The following is a 12264-nucleotide window of genomic DNA, read 5'->3' on the forward strand; positions in this document are numbered from 1 at the left end:
ATATATATATATATATATATATATATATATATATATATTACTAACTAATGTAGCGCAACACAGACGTGTTTCTGTCTCCAAGTCATACTTCATCCGTCACCAAGTGGTGGCGCAGAGGTTCGAGAAGGTGTGCCTGTGATCGGAAGGTCGCCGGTTCAACTCCACAGGCCAACAACATCAAAATGTGGGTAGAAATGGTAAAACATCACACCTGTCTCTACCCTCATTTGCCCCACTCAGAGTCCTTGAGCAAGACCCTTAGCCCCCACCATCTGCTCCCAAAAACATGTTTCTTGAAAATAAGTCCTCATGACTCAATGAGACTACCTGTATAAATAAATAAAGGTTAAATAAAACAAATAAAATATATATTTTTAAAAAGTGCCCTTTCATTGTTCTGAGTAAAAATCAACTTTGGGCTTTACAAACAGGACTTGAGCTTGCTGGAGCATAATTTAGATCTGACTTCTGGAGACTGACAAGTAGCTGTCTGGTTATTCTTCACTCCAGACCTGCATTGGCGTGTCATCCCAAATAGCATCAAAGACTGAGACTTGTCTTGTAAAAATGGGGGTGTTGCTAAAAGAGCTAGAGATCTCAATTGAGTTGTTGCTCAGAGTATCTGTTGCATTTGGATACAGGGACTGTCACACTCGTTTCTCATTTCAGTTTGGGGAAGAGAGGGGAAGCAGCATTCACAAGACAAACACAAACAAGTAAGGAGCACTTTTTACAAGTATTAATTGACACACAAGGGAATAAGGCATCTTATCTTCTCTCCTTGAAACTAAGCACAGCCTCTGGGATGTTCTGAAGCATACTGACAAGGTGTGGGTGTACTTTTCAAAACCAATCTTAAATATGTTTTGCAAAGAAATGTAAAAAGTTTTGACACCAGTGGAGTTGAAACAGTTTTTGAAATGTCGATGCGGCTTAATGATCATTTTTATGTTCCCCTGGCTGCAGTACCCCATTTTCCATTTTAATTTAATCAAGTTGTCTTTTTTTTTCTAGCCACAAGCTGTCACAATCAATTATTTTATTGTTTGTTTGAATGTTGTGCCAACACTTTAAGAGATGCCAACGCTATAGGAGAAGGTATCATTACAACAGCTTTATATTAAAATATGGCATTTTAAAGGCATTTTACACTGAATGTATTCATTGTAGAAAAGCATGTTAACAAAGACTAACATAAATGCTTACAAAGTAAGCAAAGACACAAATTAGCACAAACATAATTTAGATTAAACATCCATCCATGTATTCATTATCTTTACCAATTTCTTCCTTTTTGGTGTCACGGGGGTCACTGGTGCCCATGTCCATCCATCACTGTTCGAGAAGCGGGGGACACCCTGGACAGGTCTCCAGTCCATCACAGGGACACAGAGACAAACAAGACAAACAACCATTCACACTGTCACTCACACCTAGGGACAGAGTTACCAATCAGCCTAACATGCATGTTTGTGGTCTGTGGGAGGAAACGGGAGTACCCGAAGAAAACCCACTCGTGCACGGGGATAATGTGCAAACTCCACCCAGAAAGATCCTTGGGCCGGCGTTTGAACCGGGGCGACCTGCACGCTGAAAGGCAGCAGCTCTACCAACTATGACACTATGCTGCCCCTTAATTTAGATCATCTATATATAAAATAAGGTGGTCTGAAATAAAATTTAGGTTTACCAGGGTATATGGTATACATTTAAAATTGTGAAAGAATTCTCCACCCCCCCTTAATAAAACAAACCCAATTCCAAATTGATTTAGATAAGTGGCTTAATTTGCTTCTATAAAAGTTGCACCACTATCTGTTTCACCTTTTCTAAATGAACTTGTTGCACAAAATTTGTTTGCTTGACTCAAAAGGCTCTCTTGCAGTCTCTGGCTACTTTTGTAATAGAAATAAAATAGTACACTGTTTTTGTGGTTACTATTCAGAACACTCAAGTACATTTTACAGTTAAAATAAGGAAATATAGGCATTTGTTGAAAGATGTGAAGTTAATTGTTGGTGTTGCCACCAGATTTCGACATTGATGTTGCAGCAAGGCTGAAAGGGTAAGGAGCTAGAGGAAATAAGAGTAGAGGTAATATTGTTTGTTGGAAAAAGAGCAAGGGTAATTTACATTTAACTAAATGTATGAGGAGTTAATTAGGTATTTAATTGGATTAATTGTATTTTTGGATCAAAATCAAGTGGGAGTTGAAAATTGGAGTTAGGAAAAAGGCATGATCAAATAAAATAAATGAGTCTTGTATTATACATACTGTTTAAAGGAAGTATCTATGGTGGAATGCAAAATGAGTTTTGAAGTAGTACATAGAACTTTTACATTTAAGGAACTGAGTGCAAGAAGGATTAGAGTATCAAATGGTCCTGAGAGCTTGTTTTTTTGTAGAAACCAGGGCTGGGGTGTTTTTGTATTGAAGACATGAAAACAAAAGTTTAAAATAATCACGTAAGACCTAACCAGTAATAATTCCAAAGTTGAAACAAGTGTGCTTTTAAAGGGGGGCATTTACAGTCGTTCGTATCGGCACTCGGACACGTACACACACAGCTCCCTCTGAGTGCCGTTGTTGAAATACGTTGGAGCCAGAGAATGTCTCATTAGCCTGGTGTCTAGAGCACAAAAACACATCAACATAGGCTGAATGTTTTTCTGACAGACTGCAAATGGCTTCAGCAACTATTTAAGGGAACTGTGAGCGTTTCCAAAGTCATTAGCATGAATATACCCATGCCATTTATAATGAAAGCTATGCTCTAGTAATAATGTAGGAGCTTGCCTACATACCCAAGTTATCCTTAGCACTATTTAACTGCTTATAGCTTGATTTGACCAAAACCAACATTCAGCAGACTATCACCACGTTTAAAAGCAAGAGCAGATGGTCATAGCTTGGATTTTCTGTGGCCTTGAGGAAAATGCAAAGCAATAGGTCTTATGGGAGAAACTTACATTTTAACATGACTCCCTCTGACAAGTGCTTTGTTGACTTGTTAGTCTAATGTTAGGCATTGCTCTCAAAGGATGATGCTCATGCATGTGTAAGCTAACGTGACCTTATCAACTGCTGTGTAGTCTTACAGTTATTTATCCACCGTATGGCAGAAAGAGCATGGGCCTTTGACAGTAGAAAGAGTATTAGACTGCAAACCAAAGATTCTTGGTAAGTTTAATGAAATGGAGATGAGTGGAGAGGAGATTTAAATAAATTAACCTTCATTTGATTCTCTCAGGCTTGAAGGAATGATTGTGGGCGTCTTAGGAGTATTTGTTGTTGTTGTTATTAATGCATTGAAGCCATGCCTTTATTATGGCACCAATATATGTTAACTTGAATGTGTCAGGGATGGCAGATGTTATGGCCGGAAGTATTGATTAACAAATGAACAGAAGAGATGCATACATCATCCTTTCTTCCCGATAACAAACACTTTGCAATTAGTATTTCTCCACACTGCTCCATCTCTGTAAGCCAATGTATTGGTAGACGTTCTGGCATGCTGAGCAAATGCACAGTGAGATACTTCAATGTTACCATCCTTTCAAAATGCCAGCACAACATTAGGGAATAGATTAACCTTTAGAAAACTCCCTATTGTAAGAACATAATTTTTTCCACTCAATTATTGTGACATTAACCCTGATTGTTGTCTTTGACATTTACTTAAAGATGCAGAGTGTTGAATATTCTTGATATTCTTACCTCTGATTAGGGAATACCACATTACGGAAGCTGTTACAAAATGAAAAGTTTTTGCTTTATTAGCATTTTTTTTTTCATTTTATTTAGTTTGTCCTATGCAACATTACCTTACCCCTCCCCCAAAGTGTTTTTAATCATTTATTGTTAACTCCAATACATCAGATCAGCTTTCTGTGGTTTGATTATACCCAGCTTCAAGTTTAGAAGTCTTGAGATGTAAGACAGTGTACTACATGGTTTAACCAGCTCTCACTTTTACATATACCTCAGTACTTATTGGATTAACCCCGGGGATTTATTTCTTCTGTAGCGATAGTTGATGAATATTTATTGCTATATTGTTCTGCACTTTACCTCTCTTTGATTCATTTGCAATTGTGTTTCAAGTATTCCGAATTCACTTGACATACTTCTATATTCAAAACACAAGTTTGACTTGTGTTTTACTTTGATAAATACATTTTACCACTCCCTTTATTATAATTAATGGTGCACCGATTGCAGTTTTCTGGCCGATCACCGATTTCTAAAAAGTCTGACCTGCCGATTCCGATTTTGGCCGATACCGATTTTGTTTTATAAGAGACACTGTCAGGTGTTATAAGGTCACAATGCACCTTCAATTTTCTGTCTTATTTTATTGAAAATCATACCCTTACCATACCATATCATTTTATTTATAGAGCTGTTAAAACGGCTACAAGGCCAACCAAAGTGCTGTACAGACAGAACAACAGACAACACACGAAGCAATATACAAAATGACGTAAATCAAAAATATAGACATAGAAACGATGCAGATAATAAATATGACGACAAACCAGTGTGGAGTGTACAGGTTCAAAACACAGATCCTCTGGTGTTGAAAGCTACTGAATAGTAGTGAGTTTTTAAACGGAATTTGAAAACCGAGAGGGAGGGGGCCTGTCTGACAAGCAGAGGTAACTCATTCCAAAGTCTTGGTCCTGCTACAGAGAAGGCCCTGTCACCTCTGCGCTTAAGACGAGTTCCTGGAACTGTGAGGAGCAACTGGTCCGCTGACCTCAGGGAACGTGGTGGGACATACGGTTGTAGCAGATCAGAGAGATGGGACTTTTCAGCGACTTGTAGACATACAGGAGTATTTTGAACTGGATTCAAAGGTGAACCAGTAGCCAGTACCCTTGAATATCCTAGAAACAATACAAGCTTTTTAACTGACCATGAGGTAGTGCTCTGAAATATAAATGAAGTTCAGACAATTGTTGTTAAAACTAAAAAAAATCGGTAAAATCGATTTCTCATGCAAGTATCGGCCAATTTCCGATTTCCCAAAATTAAGGAAATCGGCACTCCTAATTTTAATGTTTTTTTTTTCCACTTGTCCACTCAGGTGGCAATATCTATACCATGCATGTGTACTTTATTTCAACACTATATAGTTTACGTACCTTAAGATAATTCAGTAACAAAATTAAGTTAGTTTTTTTTTATTCTACAATTTTCTATTTTTTGGACTAAATGTATTATTGCTGAAAGGTTTGTGTCCGCTGAGGGATGGATCTTTACAAGAGGTCCTTCCTGCCTACAGCCATCAGTATCTGTAATATGGCTTAATGAAACGAGGATAACTAGTTACAACATTATTTAATTTTCTCTTTGGGATTAATAAAGTATATTTGAATTTGACAATATATGTTTGCAGCATTATCACACTAACATGGTTTAAACCAGTAGGTCATGGTTAAGTTTATTTGTAATGTGAGTTTCTAATTCCAAAATAAAAAGCAATAAATGATTATGATTTTGTCCTCGTTTCAGCAGTTGTGTAAAATAAGCAGACTGCTCTCGTCCAATAATACCCTGCCTTATAATGTTTGTGCAGAGAATGATCCCATCTATTCTCCACTTGTTTGAAGTGTGTTGTTTTAACACCTCCTTGTCTTTGCTATAAATACACAGAAGGTGAAAAGCTTTGCTAATACTCTCTTAAGGATACCATTACTGCTTAGCATTCTTGCTGTCCACTGCTAAGCCCCATCAATTCAGCACCTTGTTTATTCATCTGTTATGGGCACTCAAAACTTCACAGTCAGCTACTTTTTTAGGAAGGTGTGAGCTAATGCCAACATACCTCAGCAAAAACGTACTCTGTTGTTCTAAGGGACACTGTAGGCTATTACTAGAGTGACATCTTATTTCACTGCAGTGACTGATGTGTACAGAACTTTTTTTATATAGTGGCCTAATGGTGATCCTGAGACTTTTTTTATTTTTTTATCAGGAACTATCAGTAAAGATTCTTGAAAGCCTATTTTGGAACCTTGACATAGACTTGTACACAACAAAGCCCGACATTAAAGCCAGCGACTTTTTCCATATGCACCGCAACATCAGCTTTATCACTATGTTTCTACATAGACTTTAATTGAGTTAATTACTAAATGTTTAAAAGTAAATCTAAAATGTTTTAATTGTCTGAAGCCTTTCAAGCGGTGTCCTTCATGTGCGCATTCCAGTTTCTCGACTGGGATGTCTGTCTAAACTGTCTTACCACTCAGAGAAAAAGGTTCAAGCTTAGCAGTTTCTTTATATCCACTTACATCATATTTTCTTTGTTCTAATCAGGACTGGACTTAAATCTTCTCAAGGTTGACCAAAATGAGCTGAAATGAATAATTAAAAAAAACCATAAATACAACATTGGAACATAGGCATCATTTGTGTAAGAGTATAGACTCTGGACATTGTTGTTCCCACTTATGTTGCCTGAGTTAAATTTGAGTACGAGTAAACATTTTAATTATTATATCATTATTTGTGTCAGATCCACAAAACTTGAGTTTCACACCTTGTACAACCGAAGTGATGTTTGTGAAGACATTGTGTTGATTTGCCGGGGTAAATTTATCTTCTATTTTTCACTTTGCAAGCTAGAGAAATCTGTTACATCTGAAAAGCATTTGGACATTTTAATTTCTTTTTTGATGAATTCTCACCACGACAACAAAGACAACCAGTCGTTGAGTTGCAGAACCTTCGATTAGTTTTACCACAGAATAATCTATAACACGTATATCTCGTCGTGTAAATGCGATACTACCCTCTTGTGCAGGATTCTCTGTTTAGTATGAAAAGTTGGTCTTCACCTTTTGTCGTGACGGGTGGGTGTCTCACCCACTTTGCCTGTTGGATGATACAAATCAGTGGAGCAGAAAGGCAGTTTGTTGATAGACAGAGTGGGTTCAGTAATGAAGTGGAAAAGTCAGAGAAGCTAATTTATTTCTGTGGCTGAGAATATGTTATGTTAATGCAGCATGCCACCGTCTGGCCCTTTCTTTGCTCAGATGAATGAACCCACGGTGGTCGGCATGGTCTATATGTTTCCGACTTCTATCTTTAGGTTAATAGTCCACTGCTCCTAGGGTATACCCCCTACTGATGTCCCTTCTCTGCACATTTCCTTATGCTGTGCATTATTCATTCATACCAATGGGTTTATTAGCTGAAAGGAACTGCATGAAGCATTACAAGAAAATTATACAAATGCGGCGGTAAAAATGTTATTACTACTCAGTGCTATGCTTTCAAAGTCCTGCTCTCTGACTGAACAATCACAAGTTCAAAAGCCACACCTTCCAGGAGCATAAATGCATCATTAAAAACTAGTTATAATATGATTATTTAATGGAGCTCATTATATAATTCATTGTTGGAGCTAACATGACCGCCTATGCATTTAAAATAGTACTAACTGACACGGTCTATCATTTGGAATGTCTTATTCTGCACTGCCCTGGAGCTGAGGCCTGATTTGTGAGACTTTAAACTTTCTTGTCGCATCGTAATAACCAGGGAAGAATGTTTGTTCCTCTCTCTGTACGTTAGTGTTGCATGTTTTTATTATTGTGTCCTTAAAAAGACTGAGTCAGAATCACAAGTGATTCTTCTTGTTTTACTACAAAGTTCGTCTTTCTTTGTTTGTTTCGTTGCCTTCAGTTTCCTCCCATCTCCACCCAGTCTCCTGGTATTTATTTTCTTTCTCCCCCAGGGTGTGATGCTTGTTGACATCACTCCTCCCTTGGCCAGATGTTGAAATTTAAACACCCCGTTCATGAGCCAGTAGATGTATGAGTAGCAGCAGACATAGGGCGATGGCCTAGCAAAGACATTGTTAATATGCAGAATTGCAGATTTACACGTGCACATGCACACACAATCAAAGGCTGTTGTCTAAAGTTCTGTTGTAACTCGCTGCTTTTTTAAACCAACATAAATTTCAGCTATTGAGAGCTTTGTTTCAGAAAAGCATACCGTTATATCTGACACCTGATAAATGTTTCATTTCCTTTGATTCCAAGCAATACTCTTCTAACCCTTTTCCTACAAGAGCCTGGTGGGATCTTGATTGTCTCACCAGATTTTCTGACTGTGCAACCACTATTAAAGTTGCATATTTAACTTTAACGAATGCCATTCTTGATTGTTCATTTAATTTATAAGCCAACGTTGTGTCACGTTTAAGTTTTCTTGTTTTTTATCTTAAGTAGAAAATGATTTGATATCCACATCACTTTGAGTAAAAGTCGATTTTTTTTTTTTTTTGTCCTTCGTGAACTGTAATTAGACTACAGCCTCGAAAGCAGAGTGGTATTTCCCTTCAGCTGTTCACTATGTTTCACTCTTTCCATGCCTTCTCTTTGCCTCTCTTCCTGGGAACTCTTCTCGCTTTTCGTGAATGAAAAGCTGCATCTCTTAATGCAAGCTGTAGCTGTTTATTGGTGACAGAGTTAACATTGCCAAAGTAATAGATTTATTTCACTCCAGAGGATTGACAGTCATCTGTAAATAAGTGTGACAGATGGATTTTCAGTAGAGATCGACCGGAGAGTTGTGTGAGCCCAGACAGAAGATCTATTCAAACTGACTCTGCAGCAAATACAGACTTGATGTTTAACCAAACCACTCCTCCACCCACACAGTTTATGTATTTGAATCTTGTTTCTCAAGCTGTTTTGACCAATATTAATATTTGAGAATAGTTTTAAAGTACATCAATAATATTTTGGGCAGCATGGTAGCTCATTTGGTCGAGCTGCCTCCTCTCAGTGAGCAGATTGCCAGTAGAGTTGCATTTGGGCCAAAAGAATATGACCTGGCCCGGCCCCAGCCTGTAGCCATCATTTACGAACGCCACCTGACCCGCCGAATTAACAGTAATTACAGGTCCGAACCTGACACCCCCCCCCCCCCCCGACATTTTTAACTAAGCTTTTATTGCTTATATAGTTATTAAGAATTGGCGGACACGCACGGCTGAATAAAAGGGACAGAAAATCGGAGCTGAGGGGGTGTTTGTTCTTTCATGGCTGTTAAAGAGCTCGCTGCTTCTACTTGCATTCTGCATTGTTCAGCTACGGACCCTGCTCTACACGTCTGCTTTGGGATATCACCTGTTTGGGTCGTCGGCTGCACGCGTCCGCTGAGTGCAGTGGCTGAACGTCCATTTGGGCTATGAATCGCTTCCTGGCCGTATACGGCCGTGTGCGGCTGGTGATTGTATGGCAAACCATGTTGCCATATAATTGGATTGCAGCTGATCCACTGATCCAGCCTGCCCATCCAGCACATGGCCCAAATTCGGGTCGGCCCGGGATTCGGGTCCAGGTTAGAAATGACGGCTCTAGTTGCCGGATCAAATCCCAGCCGGGGACCTTTCTGGGTGGAGTTTGCATGTTCTCTCCGTGCATATGTGGGTTTTCTTCGAGTACCCCAGTTTAGAGCTGTCATTTCTAACCCGTAGTCCGACCTCGCCCGACTCGCATTCGGACCGGGTCGGGCTATAATAATGTGCTTAATGTGTGGACCGGGTCAGTGTCAGGCTTTTTATTGTGTCAGGAATGCACGTGGCCGATGATCCAATATAGGCAAACATGGCTTGCCATACAGTACCTGCCACATTTGGCCATTTCACCACATGCTGACCGGCCGGTTGAAAGAGATAAAAAGTTCAGTTAAGCTTCAGATGGGACTATACTGCCAGGCAGCAAATGGCCATCTCATCAGCCCAAATGGACATTCATTCAGCTGCTGCACTCAGTGGATGCGCGAGGCCAACGACCCAAACAGGTGACATCACAAAATATCCGACATGTCAGGGCAGGATGCAGGCAGAAGCAGAGGAAGCATTTAATGCGCTTTGACGGCTCCTCAGCTCTGATCTTCTGCCCCTCATCCGCGCGTATCCACCAACCATTAATAATAATCGGTGGTATAAGCAGTCAAAGCTTAATTAAAATTGTTGAGGATTTTTTTTATTTATTTTGGACCTGTACTTACTGTTAATTTGTTAGATTGGGTGAGGTTCGAAGATGATTGCTGCGGGCTGGGGTCAGATCGGTTTGGATTATTTGAACCAGAGTGCAACTCTACTCTGGTTTCCTCCCACAAAACAAAAAACATGCATGTTAGACCGATTGTCTCTAGGTGTGAGTGAATTGGTTGTTTGTCTCTGTGTCCCTGTGATGGACTTGTGACCTGTCCAGGGAGTACACATTGACTGCTGTATATGGACACCAGTGACTCCCATGACCTGAAAAAGAAAAAGTGGGTGAAAGATAATGGTTAGTTTGATCTCTTGTGCATTTTTTTTTTTAATTTTCATATCTCATTTGTCAGTCACTGCTTAATTTCTTATTAGTTTTAATTGAAGGCATAAAAAGTAAAGACAGCTGGTATAAAAATGTTGATTATAGTTGTTCTGATGTGCTATAAGCTAAAATACAGCTGCATGTGTCTTGATAAAACCGGAGCATTTGATCATGCATGCAAGTCTTTAAAAATTCAAATTACAGGATGAAACACATCATTTAATGTCCAATAACAAATATGTTGTTGATGTTTAGAGCGCGGTTGGAGTTCGATACAAACTGATAAGGCTCCTTCAGACGTCTGATTGAGCTGCAGTAAACTGAGGTTTCTGATCCGTTGTGCCAAGGAGGAAAAAACAAATCTGAGAACAAAGAAGTATGATGAATTTTTCATGAATGTGAACCGAGTCTCTCTAGGACCTTGCTCTGAAATATAAGCAAAAATTGACTGGAAAACTGAGATGTTAAGCAAAAAAATAAAAATCAGTTATTGGTACTCAGCGGGAATTTTCACGATATTTTTGTTTTAGTATTTGTTGTTGTTAAGTCCTGCATTTTCCAAGTGATGAAATCATAAAGACGACAGCAAACCATTGATCAAATAAGTTTGAAACTCTTGTTTTAAGATGGGACTATTTTGTTATATCGCAAGTGTTATTTAGATTGTTCATAAAATGAAAACTGATTAAAAAATGCATTCTGATTAGGATAGCAATGTGTTCAGAATTATGTTTAATGTCTTTATTGTTGTGTAAAGGCCTTTTTTTTTTTTTTTAGATGTTTTGAATATTTAAATGTTTGTGGCATGTCTCTAGCCAAAGATAACTATAAAGGTCACAAAGCATGTCCTTATGTATACTTTATGATTATTTCTTATGTATTTGATTTGCTTAATTTACTATTTATTTGTTAGCAAAATAGATGTACAGTAGTCCATCATGTATTGTGGGCTTTAGGGGCCACCCCACCCCCGCGATAAATGGAAAAACTGCGAAGTAGGGCTACTAGTGCAAAGTACATACTACTACAAAGTGGTAGTAAGTAATAGTTTATTTTAGTGTGTGTGTATAATAATACATATACATACATACACACACACATATATATATGTATATATATATATATATATATATATATATACATATATATATATATATATATATACAAAACCTGCCTACACTCTTGCAATATTCTAAATGATGTTTCTAAACTGTAAACGCTCTAAAAGAGCACAGCATGTCATGATCTCCTCTCTTTGCCACCTGCCTCTCTCTGCCAGCCCACTTCTCTGCTGCAATCACTCCCATCACCTGCTCTCAATCTTCCTCCTCCTCTGTAAACAATTAAAATCTAAATACTGTGATAGTTTAAATGGGATTGTTTATTTAGAATATTACAGTATTTAAATTTAAATTGTAAAGAGAAGTGAAGCAGGACAGCAAAGGGTTAACCCTTCACTCAGCAGCAGCACGGAGCATAAATGTACTTCAATTACACTGTAACAACTGAACTTAGACGTTCTAAAATAATTAAAAATAACTTAACACATATTTTGTGGTTTTGATAATTTTACGTTGTGACATACTTTTGAGTTTTAAGTTGGAAGACACAAGTCAACCGGTGCAGCTGGACAGCAAAGGGTTAACCCTTCACGAAGCTTCTGCAGCACGGAGCACAAATGTGGGGGTGGCAGAGAGCTGCAGGTGGCAGAGAGCGGAGATCATTACTCAGCAGGAGGAAACTTCTCCTTGCACCTGTGGGCTGCATACAGGTGCTAAATAATTTAAAATAATTTATTTTAAATAAACAATCCATGCTGCTCTTGCGGCTCATCCATCAATCAGCCAATTGTGTGTCATGTCCAATCTTACTTTGAAAAACCACGAAAGAACGAGTCCGCAAAAGTCAAACCGC

General features: G+C 38.5%; 1 protein-coding gene across 1 annotated transcript in view; it reads left to right on the forward strand.

Annotated features, from left to right (window-relative positions):
• The window catches only part of enox2 (ecto-NOX disulfide-thiol exchanger 2), a 171200-nt gene that overhangs the window by 41249 nt on the left and 117687 nt on the right, over positions 1-12264 (forward strand). The gene's annotated exons all lie outside the window — the stretch shown is intronic.

This window comes from Nematolebias whitei, chromosome 4 (genome assembly GCF_014905685.2).
Source record: "Nematolebias whitei isolate Nwh7 chromosome 4, NemWhi1, whole genome shotgun sequence".
NCBI lineage: Eukaryota > Metazoa > Chordata > Actinopteri > Cyprinodontiformes > Rivulidae > Nematolebias > Nematolebias whitei.